This window comes from Equus przewalskii, unplaced genomic scaffold (assembly GCF_037783145.1).
Source record: "Equus przewalskii isolate Varuska unplaced genomic scaffold, EquPr2 ChrUn-13, whole genome shotgun sequence".
NCBI classification, from domain to species: Eukaryota; Metazoa; Chordata; class Mammalia; order Perissodactyla; family Equidae; genus Equus; species Equus przewalskii.
The window spans coordinates 15,626,878-15,644,562 of NW_027228750.1; the positions used below are offsets into that span (position 1 = coordinate 15,626,878).

At 37.4% G+C, this 17,685-nt stretch overlaps 1 long non-coding RNA gene across 1 annotated transcript in view; it reads right to left on the reverse strand.

Annotated features, from left to right (window-relative positions):
• LOC139081576 (uncharacterized) overlaps positions 1 to 17,685 on the reverse strand; it is an 87,390-nt gene that overhangs the window by 25,185 nt on the left and 44,520 nt on the right. The window contains exon 2 of the long non-coding RNA XR_011536695.1: positions 5,054 to 5,164. This is a non-coding gene — a long non-coding RNA (uncharacterized lncRNA). The remainder of the gene's footprint in view (positions 1 to 5,053; positions 5,165 to 17,685) is intronic.

Here is a 17,685-nt window from a genome sequence, read left to right on the forward strand (position 1 = left end):
TTTTATCTGTAAACAGCAGAACTCATTCCATCCAGGATATACAGAAAAAGAATATCTTAAAGGTAATGAAGTCACTCATAAAATATCAGGGAAGACTGGAGCTATCTTCCTGCAAACTACACAAGCCAGGAAGATTAGTCAAATTGCACCAATAGAATGCTCCAGTAAGGGTTCCACTGTCACCACCACAGCCCTAGAGTGTGAACTGCCCACCCTCAGGGAGCATGGAACTGTACCCCTAGAACATGTCTGCTTGTATGTGTGACTTCTGAAAGCTCTTTGTCTTTCCACCATTCTCACAAGAATTAATTTTCTGTGTGTGACCTCTTCACATCACTCTCTTCTGGACTGAGTCCCAAGTGAGTTCTCTCCAACCTACATTCTAGCTCTAATGGAAAGTAGGAAAGCATTTCTGTCTTCTACCTTAGAATATATCTTAAGGTAAGAGATTTCAGGAGGTGTATTCAGAAGGTTCACGGAAGACCATAAACAAGACAAGCGTTCACTACAGTCTCTGCCTAGCGTCAGTATATTCCACTCCCCTATGCCTAAACTTCCGAGCATCAACTACCACAACAACAAATGTTTATATCTAACATAATGCAACCATTTTTAAAAAATGAAAATGCACTCCCTCTCTCCCCAGAAGGGGGGCTACTCAACAATTCTTCAGTTACTGCATCAGCTCTAAGTCCAAAACCAATTGACCTCATTCTAATAGTCTCCGACAAATGGACAATGTTGAGAAGTCAACCATCACCACCAGGGATAGTGAAATTAAATAGGTAAAACAGCAAAGGAAACATGGAGAGAAATAGAGGTAAATTAGTTAACACACAGTTCCTAAATATTTAACAATTAGCTCCCACCAGCACAGATTTTTCTCTACTACTAGAAAATTGAGCGTTCAACAGTGATGTCAAATAGCCCTTAGGGGATGCCACCATGGCCTGCCACCACAACCACTTTATTTAATATTGCATTGAGTAAACACTGGTTTGGCTCGGAAAAGGCTACAGACAAATGGTCATAATGCATATCTGATTATCAAGAGCCTCTTCTATAATGGAGGGTATTTGCTGGATATTCAAATATTCTCACACTACCTCATCTGAAAGAATAATTCCCACATTCGTCTTTCAGACCTTCTTTTCACAAACCCTCTTGTCTGTTCACTCAAAGCTCCTGAATTATCCAGCCAAAACATTAGGATGTGCTCATGAATCAATGTAAATGCATACCTCAAGCATCTGTCCTTTTAGACAAAATGAACAAGACACACTATTCAACCAGTTACACAGGGGGAAGATTTCCCCTCCCCTAAGTCTTTAGAGCCTCCTGACAGTGGGGCAATAATGCTACAAGAGTCCACTTTCAGCCAGGAGCAGAACAGTATTAATGAATCTACTCTTAACTTTTGACTTTCTCCTGTCAAAGGTCACTGGCGTAGGATGATAAAGGAGAGCTGAGAAGGTAAGCCACCTGCTAATGGAATTTATTTTTTGTCACGTTGAAGCATATTCCTGCTTTGTCAGGAAAGTACCAGTCTATTCCAATTGTCCCAGTATAATTATTAGTAGTGCTCTTTTTACTTTCAAAATTGTCCTGGTTTGGATAATAAATCATATATATTCACCCTACATATATACTACTTCCACTTGATAATATAATGCTACTGGGCATGCTAACTTTTCTTCTTGGTGGATTGGCTCACCAAGTTGTCCAAGTTCATGATAATGTGCAGCTCAAACATGGTCAATGATTGGCTGCTTAAATTCCACTACCACCTATAAACAAAAAGAGAATAGCTACTTGTCAGAGAAGGCATGTCTTTGCTCCAAAAATCTCGGGCTGTCTGCTGTGATTCTCCCAATAGTGCTTTCCCAAAGCACCCCAATGTGCGACACATGCTCTGAATACCACTGTATCCACTATGTCATAAGAACCAAGTGGTAGAATAAATTACGCTATAGCTTGGCACTGCTGGAGAGGCTTCCCTTGATCTGGGACCCTCTCAGATCTGGCGGTCTTTTGAGTGATAGGCTGAATTATTTAGAAGCTTATTCCCAAATATGGTAGGCATTTCTCCAGTATCCAAATAGGACCACCAAACTTGTGCATAAAGGGCACAACTTGTCTTTTACTTTGAAGAGGATGTCTTAGCAGATCCCTTAATTGTAGAGCCATTAAAAGGTAAATGGAGCTTGAGGCCCCCGCATTTTCATGCATTTCGTCTGCCTCCCTCTGGCTCCCCACACAGAGGCACTAGAATACCTGCTACTCCCTGATCTCCTAGTCCTTTCAGTATGATGGCATCTAGGTAGTAGAGCACACAATGTCCTGTGAAATGGTGAGAAAATCAGGGTGTTGGATGGCTACATTGTTTCCATGAATCTAAAGACTTATTAGGCCCTGAGACAAGATGATGAAATGTGTTGCTCTCCCTGTAAGGTAAAATAAAACTGTTTCTCCTGTTCTCTGTATATTGGAAGGAATAAAAATCAAGAGCTGTATAGTAGATGCCACAGACGGTGCTAATTTTCTCCAATAGAGAGATAACGTGTGGAACAGCAACTAAAAATTAGTCACTATCTGAATAAGCTGATGAAATCATGTCACATTTTTCAAGACCAATATGCCTTCTGAATGGCCAAACGGTTAAGTTAAATGAGGTTTTCATTGATTAGCATTGGCTTAAAGTCAGTGTTGAAGGCACTGGACACAGTTATCCCACAAATGAATGGAAGTGTAGGGAAGGTTAGGTGGAAGATTTAAGTAAAGTCATATGATATTATCACACAGCCTCTCCTCAAGTACTCTATGCTGCCCCTTTTCTTCAGAGTGCCTCGTTCTGTTAACTGACTTTGTTCTTGGAATTCAAGAACTCCCACGACCCTCCGTTATAGTGGCCTGAGATAAGGCTGTTCTTACCAGACCAACCATCTTTCTTTGTTTTTGGTTTTCCAGTTCAAATGAAACTTTAGTAGGCTACTTATGTATTTCAATCCTAGTGACCCCAACGTTAATTAAGAGGCCTCCACAAATAAGCTTGCAGATCATATAATTCTGATGATGACTCTAACTTGGCTGCCTGTAGTGGAAATCATGATCACCTCTGCCTCTGTAGGATTCATGCTTCACATTAAAATCATGAAGCCTATTTACATCCTGCCCCTACCACTTAGGAAGGTTATTTAAGCTCTCTGTCAAAATTACAGATATTTTCTGCAGTTGCTACTTCCGTAATATTTTACATTTACCATGAGGAAAATGGTTTAAAACATGCTAAGTATTTAGAACAGTACCAGGCACAAAGTGTTCAATGCTAGCTAGTATTATTGTTATACTTTTTACTTTGAACTTTTTTTCATAATGGCTTAAATATATGGCTGTGTACAGCACCCTATGTAAACTATTGCAGAAATTCTATCCATCTTGTTTTGTTTCATATGAACTGTTCTCTTACTAAATAAAAATGTTTTTTCTTTGTCCAGCTTTATAGTACCCTGTCTACATGGCAGAGGCCCTGGAACACCGGAAGGTCCTTGTGTTCCCAATTTACTTGATGCTTACACGTAGAGTCAGAGTAAACAACCCAATTTTTCCACAATTTATTAGTAATTATCTTTTTTCTTTTCACTAAAATAGATAATTCTCTCTAAGGGATTTGCTAGAGATGTCAAAAAGCATAGTGGCTTTGAAAAGACCAGAGTTCAAATCCTGGTCCTGCAACTTGCTGACTGTTGCTCATTTAGCAAGTTTCTTAAACTCTTTCAACCTTATCACATGAGGATTGGATTTTATTATATGTAAAATGCCGGGCAAGGAACTACTCAGTAAATTGTAACTCAACACTATTAGTAATAGCATTACTAACATCAACACAAAATCATTTTTGTTATTTATTACACATATAGTTCTAGTTAATGCCCTTTAAAATGAATTATAAATAAGCCAGTTAAGGGAAGGTGAAACTAACAGTTTTGGGGTATTACATTGGGTGGCTTTAGATCATGAATAAAGGTGTCTTAGTCTACAGCAGTAATTGATTATCTTTATTCACAAAAGGAGAAAACAACATATTTCACTCACACCTCACTGCATCTGAGTTATGGAGGAATTCAGTATTTTACAGGTACCTCCCACTCTTCACTACCATCCATAAAGGGTTTTCTCACTTTGCACCCTTGACAGTGTGAAAAGTGCAAATACAGCTTCTGAATACCACACAGCAATTAGGGTAACGATCTTTCCATGTATGGGGCATTGAACTGCCCCCTGTACTATCCTATCTCAGCTGGCTAGGAAAGTTTGCCGTATGGTGCTACACAAAAAGGATCTTATGAAAGCTATGGCGAGAAATTGTGTGTTGAAAAATATCACAAGAAATTGAGGTTGCATCTGTTTTATGAAAAACATTAAATTCTTTCAGCAGTTTTTTGAATTCTATTCCAAAGTAATATTAAACCATTTAAGACAATACTGCATAATTCAAAAGAAAAGAATGGATATGCTGCAGCAAGGAAAATTGTATAATATTGTGGTTTAATATAATAGAAGTCAGCATTATCTGGATCTCTCTAATCATAATTTCAGCCATTAAAGCACCAGGGACTCCATCAGTATAGACACTATATTCTGACTCAATTACATTGCTCATTAAAAGTAGTGGTTTACAGCATCTATTAGACTTGTCATTACCCTTGTGCCATACTTGATTGACCAGAGGGGTGGGGGAAACCCTCTCTCCTAAGGGAGAAGAAAAGTGAAAAGCAAATTCAGTGGAATGTATAATAGGTGCTCCTTGGGAAAACGCTTTAGGTCTCAGTTCATTTCTTTCTAAGATGAACATTCCCACCAAAAACATCAGAGTAAACAGCATGCCTCATTATTCCTTTCCATTGTTCATACAGCATGCATATAGGTATAATGCTGATTAATGGAAAGAAATTACAATGTTCAATGACTTTGAATAAGCAGTGGAGGAAGCAAACATTTACTAGACTCCATCAATGAAAAAAACTCTCCAATAAAACTCTCCAATAAAACTTACATGGGAGGATAATGGCTCCAGCTATTCTGGTGAAGGACACAGAGTCCCCTTTCCAATCAATCGTTGGGCTTGATGCTTGGTGTTGGGAACTACTCGACCCCATATATCACTCTGAAACGACAAAGCAAATAAATGGCAATTGAAAAAATAAGCTCTTCAGATACACATCATTTGGGAGGCATTTGATAATCTCAAAAAGCATACATAGGAGTTGTATGTACAGGCTTTCATGATCTGTAGCTAAAAAAAGCTCTGATTTTAGAAATTATTTTCCTCTAGAAACCAGATTCACAGTATGTCTGACAGAATAACTCTCTAATATAATTGGTCTTTGTCTTCAAGCAAAGCTTTGTCAAAAATAATAATTATAGATAAAATAATAATTATCATTATAGACTAAAGAGGTAAATTTTTCACATGAACATATTGCCTGTAACGTGAATTTCAAGATAACAAAGAAATAGACACCAATGTTGGCTTTCATAGCTGAAAGAAAAGTAACACATGTTACTTTTACTAGAATCAGAACTGTTAAAAAGCAACTTAGATCCAGGATCTCCAAACCAGACTAATCTTCAGAATTATTTATGGAGATTTTGCACCATTCTACTTCCTGGGCCCTATCCCAGACCCAGTATTATAGGCTGAATTATGTCCTCCCAAAGTTCATATATTGAGTCCTAACCTTCAGTACCTCAGAATGTGACTCTGTTTGGAGAAGACCCTTTAAAGAGGTGATTAAGGAGAAATGAGGTCATTACGGTGAGCCCTAAACCAATATGACTGTCCCAATAAGAGGAGATTAGGACACAGACCAGCACAGAGGAAAGTTCGTGTGAAAACAGAGGGAAAATACAACCATTACAAGCCAAGGAGAAAGGCCACAGAAGGAATCAACTCTGCCAACATCTTGATTTCAGACTTCCAGCCTCCAGAATGATGAGAAAATTCATTTGTGCTGTTTAAGCCCCCCAGTCTGCAGCACTTTGTCAGGGGAACACTAGAAGACTAATATATCCACTAAATCAGAATCTGTCGGTATTGCCCAAATAATTTTTCTTCTTAAAAATATCTCCAAATTTACATATCCAAAAGAAATAAAAGCAGGATATCAGAGAAATATCTGCACCCTCATTGTTTATTGCAGTTATTATTCACAATAACCAAGATGTGGCAACAGCCTGAGTGTCCATCAACGATGAATGGACAAAGAAGACGTGACTGTTATTCAGCCATGAGAAAGAAGGAAATCCTGCCATTTGCAACAATATGAATGGAAGTTGAGGGCGTTATGCTAAGTGGAAGAAGTCAGACAGAGAAAGATAAATACAGCATGATATCACATATATGTGGGATCTAAAAAAGTTGAACTCGTAGAAACAAAGGGTAGAATGGTGGTTACTAGAGACTGGGGAGTGGAGGAAATAGGGAGATGTTGGTCAAAAGGTCCAATCTTCCTATTAGAAGATGAACGCCCAGCATTGTGATTACGGTTAGCAATAATGTATTATATACTTGAAATTATATAACGAGATTAGATCTTAAATGTTCTCACCACAAAAACAAAATGGTAATTATGTGATGTGGTAGAGATGCTAGCTATGGTGGTAATTATTTTGCAATATATAAGTGAATCAAATCAACACATGGGACACCTCAAACTTACACAATGTTACATGTCAATTATATTTCAATAAAGCCAGGGGAAAAATATCCCCAGAAGATTCTGATTATTGACCAAATCTAGATAAAGCCCAACATCCAAAATTCGACTCCAGTTATTTCTTTGTTTGTTTTGTTTTTTGAGAGAGCAATTACTGAACATCTGCTTTGAGCTAGGAATTGTTCCAGACACTGGGAATACAGATGAATAAGACACAATAATTGCATTCAAAGAGCTCACCATTTAAAGGGCACAGACATAAGGTGTGGAATTAACACAGAGCAGAGAGTATTAAAGAAGAGCATTTAACAAAGTCTAGAGATCAGCAAAACCTTTGTGAAAGAGGTGATGTTTGAGATGTGTGTTAAAATACAGTTAGGAGTAAACCAAGTAGAGAAAACTGGGTGGAAGAGGCAACATGAGTGTCAGCAGAAAGACAAGGGACAAGATAATCAGTGCAAAGAACCACGAGTGGTTTACAGCTGCAGTCTAAAGACCTTCCATGGAGAATCCAGACGAAGCTTGAACATGTCCTGCCTGTAACTTACCCTGAACCAAAGCATTAACTCCTCTCCATCCATATTTCCTATGTATTCTAAAAGCACTAAAAAAAAAAATAGTCACAGGAAAAAAAATAAAGAACTGAATTCATTTAGAGTTCTAGGCTATTTGGATTCCAAACAAGAATCAAGCGCTGATTTCCAAATTCTATTAATAGAACCTACAAATATTTTCAGTGGAAGTGGATCACAGGTCTTGAGAACAAGAATACAACAGAACTCTCTGTAATAAGAATCTTCTTGGTCAAGGGCTTAATTTTATTTGAACACTGTGTCTGTCAGAATTAGAAAAAAATCCACTCTAACCAGTTTAAGTAAAAGAGAATTTATTGAGTTCAAAATTAAAACTAGTTTAGTAGGATGGCAGAGTCCGCAGTCTCAAATAATGTCCTTGGAATACATTATTTCTATCTCACACACCTCTAACTCTTCCATTCTCTATGTTGGTTTCTTTCTCAGGAACATCCTTCCCATGATGGTGACAAAATGGCCATCAGTAACTCCAGACTTCTTTCCATTTGGGATGTTCTAGGGACCTTTTTCAGACACTTTCAGTAAATACCATTAAAAAGGATTCCAGTGGTCATAAGAATTGGATTCCCATCCTTGAACCAATCATTGTGGCCCAGGGGATGCAGGGATATGACAGGCTAGGTTTTGGGTGATGTGTCTTCATCTAAAGTCAAGAGAAGAAGTCATAGCCATCTAAAATACATGAACTAAGAATAAGGAAGAGGCAGTTAGTTTCCAAGGAAAAATCAAACTACTGTTATAAGAAAAAGGAATGCTTTGAAGGCAAATATATTAGATATCCATTACAAACACAAAAATCTATTAATCTGGCTGAAGGAATAGAGATATGGAAATCCCTTTTTTGCTCTCAAAAGAATTTCCTTGGGAATTGTCCATACATAGGCACTTTGGAAAATGTTCAAATTAAGGGAAATAAACCTTTATGCTACAACTCTTCCTCTCTCCACACTGTTATTATCACCATCACCAGTACTACCATGTGTACAAGCCAGCCCAAAATGCAGAGTATTGTCCTGAATATAATCCTGACTATAAACGGGAGCCACCGGCCATCCTATGCTAAGGAACAGAACAGGAAACCACACATAAGTATCACTTTCCCCACTTACATCGACTTTGGAAGAATAGATCTAAAATATTCTTATTCATGATTCTTTAGGCAATTAAGACCCTGGGAAAGTCTCATGGTAGAAACAAAGACAAGGACACGTTGTTATTCACACACATGAAGAACACGATCCAAAGAATAGTAAAGCTTCTCTCTGTGCTTTCTTGTCTTAGGGTGAGGAAGAGCTCAGCATTATCTCTAGGCAAAGCATGGCTTCCTTTTGATGTCTAATCAAATAAGGAAATATTTACTATCTCAAATAATTTTGGTTTTGCTTGGTCAAGACGTTTTTCCAAAGGAAAAAATTCAGTATTTCATTAAAATTCTGGTTTTCTCACAAAGAACATATAGTGTTCTCAATTACAAATAATAACTTTCATGATTGCTCTATAACAAATTCTAAAGCAAATCTTATAGAGATTATTCAATGTTGTCAAAGATTCATCAAGACTTCATCAAAATTTAAAGCTGGTCTTCAAAACAAATTTTTAAAATAATAAAAGACAATCCACAGACTGTGAGAAAATATTTGCAAAACATATATATAAAAAAGGACTTGAACCTGGAACACACATATATATATATATATATATTTTAAACTTTCAAAATTCAACAATAAGAAAAAAACTAATAGAAGAAAGGGCAAAGATTTGAATAAGCACTTCAAGAAAGATAATATGCAGATGGAAAATAAGCACATGAAAAAACCCTTGACATCATTGGTCATCAGAGAAATGCAAGTTGAAACAACAGAGGTACCACTACACACACTATGCACCTACTAGAATGGCTAAAATTAAAAAGACTGATCACACTAAGTGTTGGTGAGGATAAAGAGGAACTAAAACTCTCATACACTGCTGGTGGCAATAGAAAGTGATACAACCACTTAGGAAAACAGTTTGACAACTTCTTAAAAAGTTAATACACACTTACCAAATGATCCAGCCATTTCACTTTCATTTTCATTTCACTTTTACTTTCTTTTTTTTTTTTTTAAAGATTGGCTCCTGAGCTAACAACTGTTGCCAGTCTTTTTTTTTTCTTCCTTCTTTTCCCCCCCAAAGCCCTCCAGTACATAGTTGTATATTTTAGTTGTGGGTACTTCTAGTTGTGGCATGTGGGATGCCACCTCAGTATGGCCTGATAAGTGGTGCCATGTCCACACCAAGGATCCAAACCAGCGAAACCCTGGCTGCCGAAGTGGAGAGTGTACACTTAACCACTCAGCCAAAGGGCCGGCCCCTCACTTTTACTTTCTTATCTAAGAGAAATGAAAACGTATGTCTGTACAAAGACCTATACATGAATATTTGTAGCAGCTTTATTTATAATAACTAAAAACTGGAAGCCACTCAAATGTCTATCAACATATGAATGGATAAATAACGTGTGGTATATCCATGTAATGGAATACTACACAGAAATAAGAAAGAATAAACTAGTGCACACTATAATATGGATTAATATCAAAATAATTATGCTGAGTAAAAGAAGCCAGACAAAAAGAGTATATAATGTATTATTCCATTGATATAAAATTCTAAGAAATGTAAACTAATCTGTAGGGACAGAAAACAGATCAATGTTGCCTAAAGACTTGGGGAGGGGACACGGATGGGTCAGGTGGGAGGAATTACAAACAGTATGAGGAGACTTTTAGGGATGATAAATTTGTTCATTATCTTGATTTTGGGTATGGTTTCATGAGTATCTATGTTTTAGTCCATTCAGGATGCTAGAACAAAATATCACAGACTGGGTGGCTTATAAGCAATGGAAATTTATTTCCCACAATTCTAGAGGCTGGGAAGCCCAAGATCAAGGCACTAGAATAGTAGCCTTCTGGTGAGGACCTCTTCCTGGTTCATAACCAGTGCCTTCTCCCTGTGCCCTTACATGGTAGAAGGAGCAAGGGCTCTCTCTGGAGCTTCTTTTATAAGGGCACTAGTCCTTTTCATGAGGGCTTTGGCCTCATGACCTAATAGTCTCCCAAAGGGCCCACCTCCTAACACCATCACCATGTGGGTTAAGATTTCAACATATGAGTTTTGGAGGATATAAACATTCAGACCATATCTGTAAAAATATTTCAAGTTTTATCATATTATACACTTTAAATATGTGCATTTTATTATATTATCACTCATATCTCAGTAGAGCTATTTTTAAAAATCCATCAGTTTGAAAAGCTTCCAGGTAAAGATAAATGGTTAAAAAAAATCATACAGCCATAACAATAATTGAAAAGAAAACTATGAAAAACATGCAGTCTAAGTATTCCATATAGTAAATTAATATATAATATAATATAATACAGATTAAGAACTGCATATATATATACATTAAGATATGGTGAGTACAACATTTTTTTAAAATTTAGGGCAGCCGAAGATGCTTTGAAACTGCATCAAAGGAACCAAGCTCATTCTGGAGCTGGACTATATATGAACATCCATGGTGGCCATTGACAAGAAGGGGTCCCAAGGACAAACCAAAGTGATCATTTAGGGCTGCAGCCTTGTAACTACTCCTCTGTACCTACAGGGAACGGATAAACTATAATTAAGTTATTAAATCGGGATAGCGAAGTTTAAGTCCCATAACAGGGGTGTGGTGGTTCATTCCACTCTTCTGTCTACTTTGAAATTTTCCATAATAATTATTTAAAGATAAATATATTTTGGTTCAGCCACACAGTAGAATATTATGTGGCCTCTAAAACTCCTCTTTTCAAAGAGCATTTAATAACCTGAAGAACAGCTCAAAATAAAATGGTAAGGGCAAAAGGCAGGATGAAAATTAAGAATGTATCAAGATCCCAATTATTTGTGTACATGTTTATAAATAAGGAGATGAATCAAAATGTCTACAGCAGTGACCTCCAAGTGAAGAGATTGAGTGATAATTATTTTCTTCTTTTTGTCTCTATTTTAAAAATTATCTCCAGTAAATAGGTAATATTAAGCATATAGGGAGCCAGCCCTGATGGCCTAATGGTTGGGGTTTGGCACACTCCACTTTGGCGGCCCAGGTTCGGTTCCTGGGCGTGGAACCACACCACTCATCTGTCGGTGACCATGCTATAGTGGCAGCTCACACAGAAGAAGCGGAAGGACTTACACTTGGAATATACAACTATGTGCTGGGACTTTGGAGAGGGGAAAACAAGAGGAAGATCAGCAACAGATGTTGGATCAGGGCCAATCTTTCCCAGAAAAAAAAAAATATATATGTATATATATACACATATATATATGTATAACACTTAAAGTATGTATGTCTGCTTAGAAAGTTTTAGTGTTAATTGGCTGAGCTGGTGTAGGTGTTTCTACTGAAAAGTAAAAGTAGAGAATAAGAGACTTTCGGGGCTCTCTCCAGGCCTATAATTTTATAGTGTCTCTCAAATCTGGCCACACATTAGAACGATGTAGGTTGTTTTTAGAAATACTAATGTCTTGTGCCCGTTCAAAAAGCTTCTGATGTAACTGGTCTTGAGCAGAGTCCAAGTACGAGTCTTATTTCTTTTGCTTTTTGGAGTTTTTGCTCAGGTTTTTTTTTTTTTTCCTTTTTTCACTTCTCTCCAGGGGAATCTAATTAGAAGTCAAGATTAAAAACCAACGTTCTATATGTATTGCTCACCTTAAAAAAACAAAAAGGCCAGGTTATTCTACCAGCAAATGGGTTTATTCAAGGATAGCAGTGGAATTGGAATTCAGGTCAAACAAACTACGGTGAACCATAGCAAGTCCAGGGAACAGAGGAAAGGGATTTGTTTTTATAATGGGAAGGAGGAAGTTGAGAGGGCTATTTCGAAGACTTCGGGGTGGTGACAACTTCTAATTGGCTGAGTGTGCTGGTTTCTCATTGACCCGGCTGTTTCTGGGCAAGAAGAAATTCTGCCTTGCTCCTGCTGAGGTATGTAAACTAAGCTTCTTGTTTGGGGTCTGAGTGGTACAGTACAAGAGCTCCTTTTTTAGGGCTTCCCAACTCTGTTTTAAATGAGGTTTCCTGTATTTATTTTCACAGTGTGTATCATCTATTATTTACCAAGCACTATACCTTGCTAGAGTGAAATGTACATGGGGATTCAATGACTTGAGGAAAGCATCGTGGAGAACACCTGGAGATGGAGAGAAAAAACAAAACATCATCATAAACCTTGTAGCCAGAAGCAGTTGGAACACAACTAGCAGAGATTCTGTGTGTATAAAAAGCTCCAAGGGGGGAATTCAGTGATCTGCATTCCCTCTTGGTCATCTGCTAGAAATTTATTCAGGTAAGTTCAGAGAATATGACAAATATTTGATTCCACTTGCTCAAAATTTCAGCCGTCCATGTACAGGGGATGTATTGATTCCACTGAACTCTATGTTGACCTGCAATTTACCAATCTTCTCTCCTGGCGTCCTTGGTCCAACAGGCTGGAAGTTACTATATTGGCTAGAAAAATTGATGCTGGTTATCAAGAGGAAATAGGAATGCTATTGTGCAACGCTGGCAGTAGGAGTAAGTCTGGAACTAATGGGCTCCTCTAGGTTGCCTCCTAGTACCAATACCAATGTATTACCCAGTAATACATTTTAGAAAAACTATTCAACCCAGTGTAGGGAGACACTTTCAGCACTGGAAGGACTGGCTGAGGGCAAAGAAATTAGATGGATCAGGGGAGGGAAGGAATTAGGAGTTTTTTTCCCTTATCCATTAACCATTTTTTCTCCTTTCCATTTCCCCTGCTATCTTATGTAGAATGAGCTGGTGATGAAGAACTTTATAAATTTGGTACATATACTAAGTATATCAATACAGAACAGTGACTGAACTGGGGGAGGTTGAACATCATCTAGATAGATGTAATGATTTGTGAAATTTTGAGCTTTCACTTTTGGGAGAAGGTCAGAATTTCTTCAATCCTGAAAAGAATAGTTCCTTTATATTAGGTTTCTTTATATCTGTAGCATGCTGCTGGCTCCCATTGTCATGCGGATGTTTAAATCTGGGAGGAAGATACATATGCATGTGAGGTGGCCTAAAGGGTAATTTCAGCAGACGCTACAGATTGATTCACCCATCACCACTCCAGCAGCCTTACAGTGTATCTCCCTGGTCACTAGAGGTTAGAAAATTAAGTCTATTTCTCAAGTTCCCTGTAGCTAGGTTACACATTGGACTACATTCCCCTAACAGACTTGCTTATGAGACTGATGCTGGAGATGAGATTGTGAGCAGGGCCTGCACAGGTCTGACAAGCATGATAAAGGAAGCCTTGGGTTTTTCAGCAGCAGCTCTAGGGGAGGCTTGGTGAATAGGTGTGGAAAAACAGATGGCAGCAGTACGATTTCCTGATTTTTTGGGGAACAGTTTGGGCATTTCTTCTACTTGTGTCGCTTCTGTCTGTGTAATACAACCTTAGTTCAATGCATGCTCAGAAATTCTCTGAGCCAACTAATACTCTGGAATAAATTCCTTCCCATTTAAACTAACAAGAATGGATTTGACTATAACTAAAAACACTAACTAACAAAAGGAGATAATGATATATATATAGCTGAGGCTCTGGTAGACTAAAACTGTGTTTATATAGCATTTATATTAACCTAATAGAACAATATCATTTTTATATATTATTTATATAATATACAATATATTATAATGATGTTAAATTACGTTTGTACTAAATTTATATTAAGCAGCTCAGAATGCTCTTTTGGCATAGAATTGTTGGGGGGAGCTTGACATTTCAAAAATCTTTAAAAAGAATATTTTGTCATTTACCGAAGGCTGGAGAAATACCACATTTTAGTTTAACGAATTAAAATTATAGACTATCCTTACCATAAGAGCAAAATCTAAGACATTTCCCAAGAATTGTCATGAGGACAGAGGGGAAAAAGGATCTCATGACACTTAGGTAGGAAAGAAAATGACTCACGATATTCAGGTAGGGTAGATGAGACCTCTTGTTACTCAGAGGAGAGGAGAAAATGAAGCTTCAAGTTCTAAGTTGGCAAACATCCAAAAAGCTACCCTGTGGCCCAGTGGTTAAGTTTGTGGGCTCTGCTTCAGTGACCCTGGGTTTGCCACTTTGGATCCTGGGCGCAGACCTATGCACTGCTCATCAGGCCATGCTGTGGCAGCATCCCACATAGAAGAACTAGAACAACCTACAACTAGGATATACAACTATGTATTGGGGCTATGGGGAGAAAGAAAAGAGAGAGGAAGATTGGCAATAGATGTTAGCTCAGAGCCAATCTTCCTCACCAAAAAGCATTAAAAAAAAGATATTTTAAAAGAATGCTAAGAAGATAAATTTGGAAGAGGTCATAGTATTTGTAAACTATTGAAGATTTTTAAATAGGTTATAACATTTTCCCATTTGAATAAAGCATTACATTTCTTTGTTACTTGAAATTTAAAATTTTATGAAATGTGACATGAAGTTCTCTTAATTATGGAGGCTGCTTTCTTCTTCAGAATCTCTGGATGAATAAGACAGACATGAGAGCCAGATGATGTACAGTTACACAAATGTGTTTTTGATTGAATGACTGTGTCCAAAGAATGCCATACCATGTGTTGTCCTCTGCCTTCTTCTTTTCCGTATTTTCACCACTGACAAGAAAGTAGCTTAAAATAAACTAATGGGACTACATCAAACTAAAAAGCGTCTGCACAGCAAAGGAAACCAATCAGTAAAATGAAAAGGCAACATGCGGAATGGGAGAAAATATTTGAAAATCATGTATCTGGTAAGGGGTTAACATCCAAAATATACAAAGAACTCATACAACTCAATAGCAAAAAACCAAACAATCCAATTAAAAAATGGGCAGAGGAACTAAATAGACATTTTTCCAAAGAAGACATAGAAATGGCCAACATGATGAAAAGGTACTCAACATCGCTAATCATCAGGGAACTACAAATCAAAACCACAATGAGATATCACCTCACGCCTGTCAGAATAACTATCATCAGATAGATGTGATAAAGTGTTGGCAAGGATGCATAGAAAAGAGAACACCTGTGCATTGTTGGTGGGAAGGTAAATTTGTACAGCCACTATGGAAAACAGTATGGAGGTTCCTCAAAAAATTAAAAATAGAACTGCCACATGATCCAGCAACCCCACTGCTGGGTGTATATCCAAAAGAAATCAAAATAGGATCTCAAAGAGACATTGGCACTCTCATTTTCATTGCAGCATTATTCACAATAGCCAAGTTATGGAAACAACTTAAGTGTCCATCAATGAATGAATGGATAAAAAAGAGGTGAGAGATATATATACACAATGGAATATTATTCAGCCATTAGAAAGAAGGAAATCCTGCCATTTTCAAGCGAAATAAGTCAGACAGAGGAAGACAAATACTGTATGGTATCACTTATATGTGGAATCAAAAAAAAGTTAAGTTCACAGAAAGAGAGAGTAGAAAAGAGGTTGCAGGGACTGGGGGATGGAAGAAATAGGGAGAGATTGGTAAAAGGGTACAAACTTTCAGCTATAAAATGAGTAAGATCTGAGGATCTAATATATAATATGGTAACTATAGTTGATAACAGGGTATTGTATAATTGCAATTTGCAAAAAGAGTAGAACTTAAATGTTCTCACCAAAAACATAAAAAGACAAATATGTGAGGTGATGGATGTGTTACTTAACTAGATGGTGGGAATCCTTTAATAATGTGTATATATATGTACACATATATGTGTATATATGTATATATAAGTGTGTATATGTGTCTATATATGTGTATATATGTGTGTATATATTTAACAATTTGATATATATATCAAATTACCATGATGTACACTTTAAATATCTTACAATTTTGTCAGTTATACCTCAATAAAGCTGAAAAAATAAAAGGAAGTATATATATATATCTTGTAACGTTATTAAATCTTTATAAGACATAAATGTGTATCCAAAGTGAATTCAAGAAACAATAAATATGGACCACATGTGCATAATAAAATTCAATTTTAAAAAATATGAACTCCACAACTATAAGATAAGGGAGATATGAATAGAAAATATCTCTGCATCAAAAAATTAGGTGTTTGGTTAAACCTAAGTTGAATGTGAGTCAGTAGTGTGAAAAGAAGTTCAAAAAAGAATTGAGTCCTGGGGCTGGCCCCGTGACTGAGCGGTTAATTTCGCATGCTCCGCTGCAGGCGGCCCAGTGTTTCGTTGGTTCGAATCCTGGGCGCGGACATGGCACTGCTCATAAAGCCACGCTGAGGCAGCGTCCCACATGCCACAACTAGAAGGACCCACAACAAAGAACATACAACTATGTAGTGGGGGACTTTGGGGAGAAAAAGGAAAAAAATAAAATCTTTTTAAAAAAAAAAGAATTGAGTCCTTTTCAGTTTGCACAGCTAGAAGTACAGAGCTCATGTCTTCCTTCTTTGAATAAACCAAATGGGAATACTAAACTCCATTCTAACTATGACATTTTAAGAGAGAGATTGAGAAACAGCACGTCCAGATGACCAAGGCCAAGATGGCAAGAGGAGAGGATCTGGAGTGAAGGTATTTGTGGAATCCTTGAAAGAACTGTGTTTGTCTGACTTGCGAAAGACAGAGCTGCTTTGAAATATTTAAGGAGTGTCCTTGTTGAGCAAGTATTAAACGTATTCTAGGAGGCCTCTGAAAACTAAAATCAATTTGCGCTATGTAATTGTTGGCTCCTATAACCCAAATGACTCCCCTAGTTTTCTTGATCATCTTTTCCTCTAATATCCAAACAAAATAACATTCCTCCCTTCTCCATATTTCCATGATTTCCTGGAGGGAGGGGAAAGTTGCCTGAATTCTATAAGCCACTCACTCTACTCTCACCTGGTCTTCCTGCTCCCGGCTTTTTCTCATGTGCTGCTCTGATTGCTTCACCCTCTCCCTACAATTGTCCTAGATTTTCTCACTCCAAACCCTCTTTTTCATCTCACAAAGCACCACTACACGATGCTATTATGTAACAGGCTTTAACTGAAACATTTGGTTTGCTGAGTAGCCTGATAGCAAGAAAACAAATAAACAAACAGAAGTCTATAATTAAATATCAAAACCAATGTTCTTGGAGTTGATCTCCCCGTCACCATGTTTTTGGACACCGTTTGTACTCTTGTTTCTTTTCTGTGTCCCAGAACCACAAACTCCAGACTTCAGAGCACCACCAGATCAAAGCCAAGTTCCTACTCCTTTATTAAACTTTATTCCTTTTTACTCGTTTCTTCCCCTTTCACATAGTAT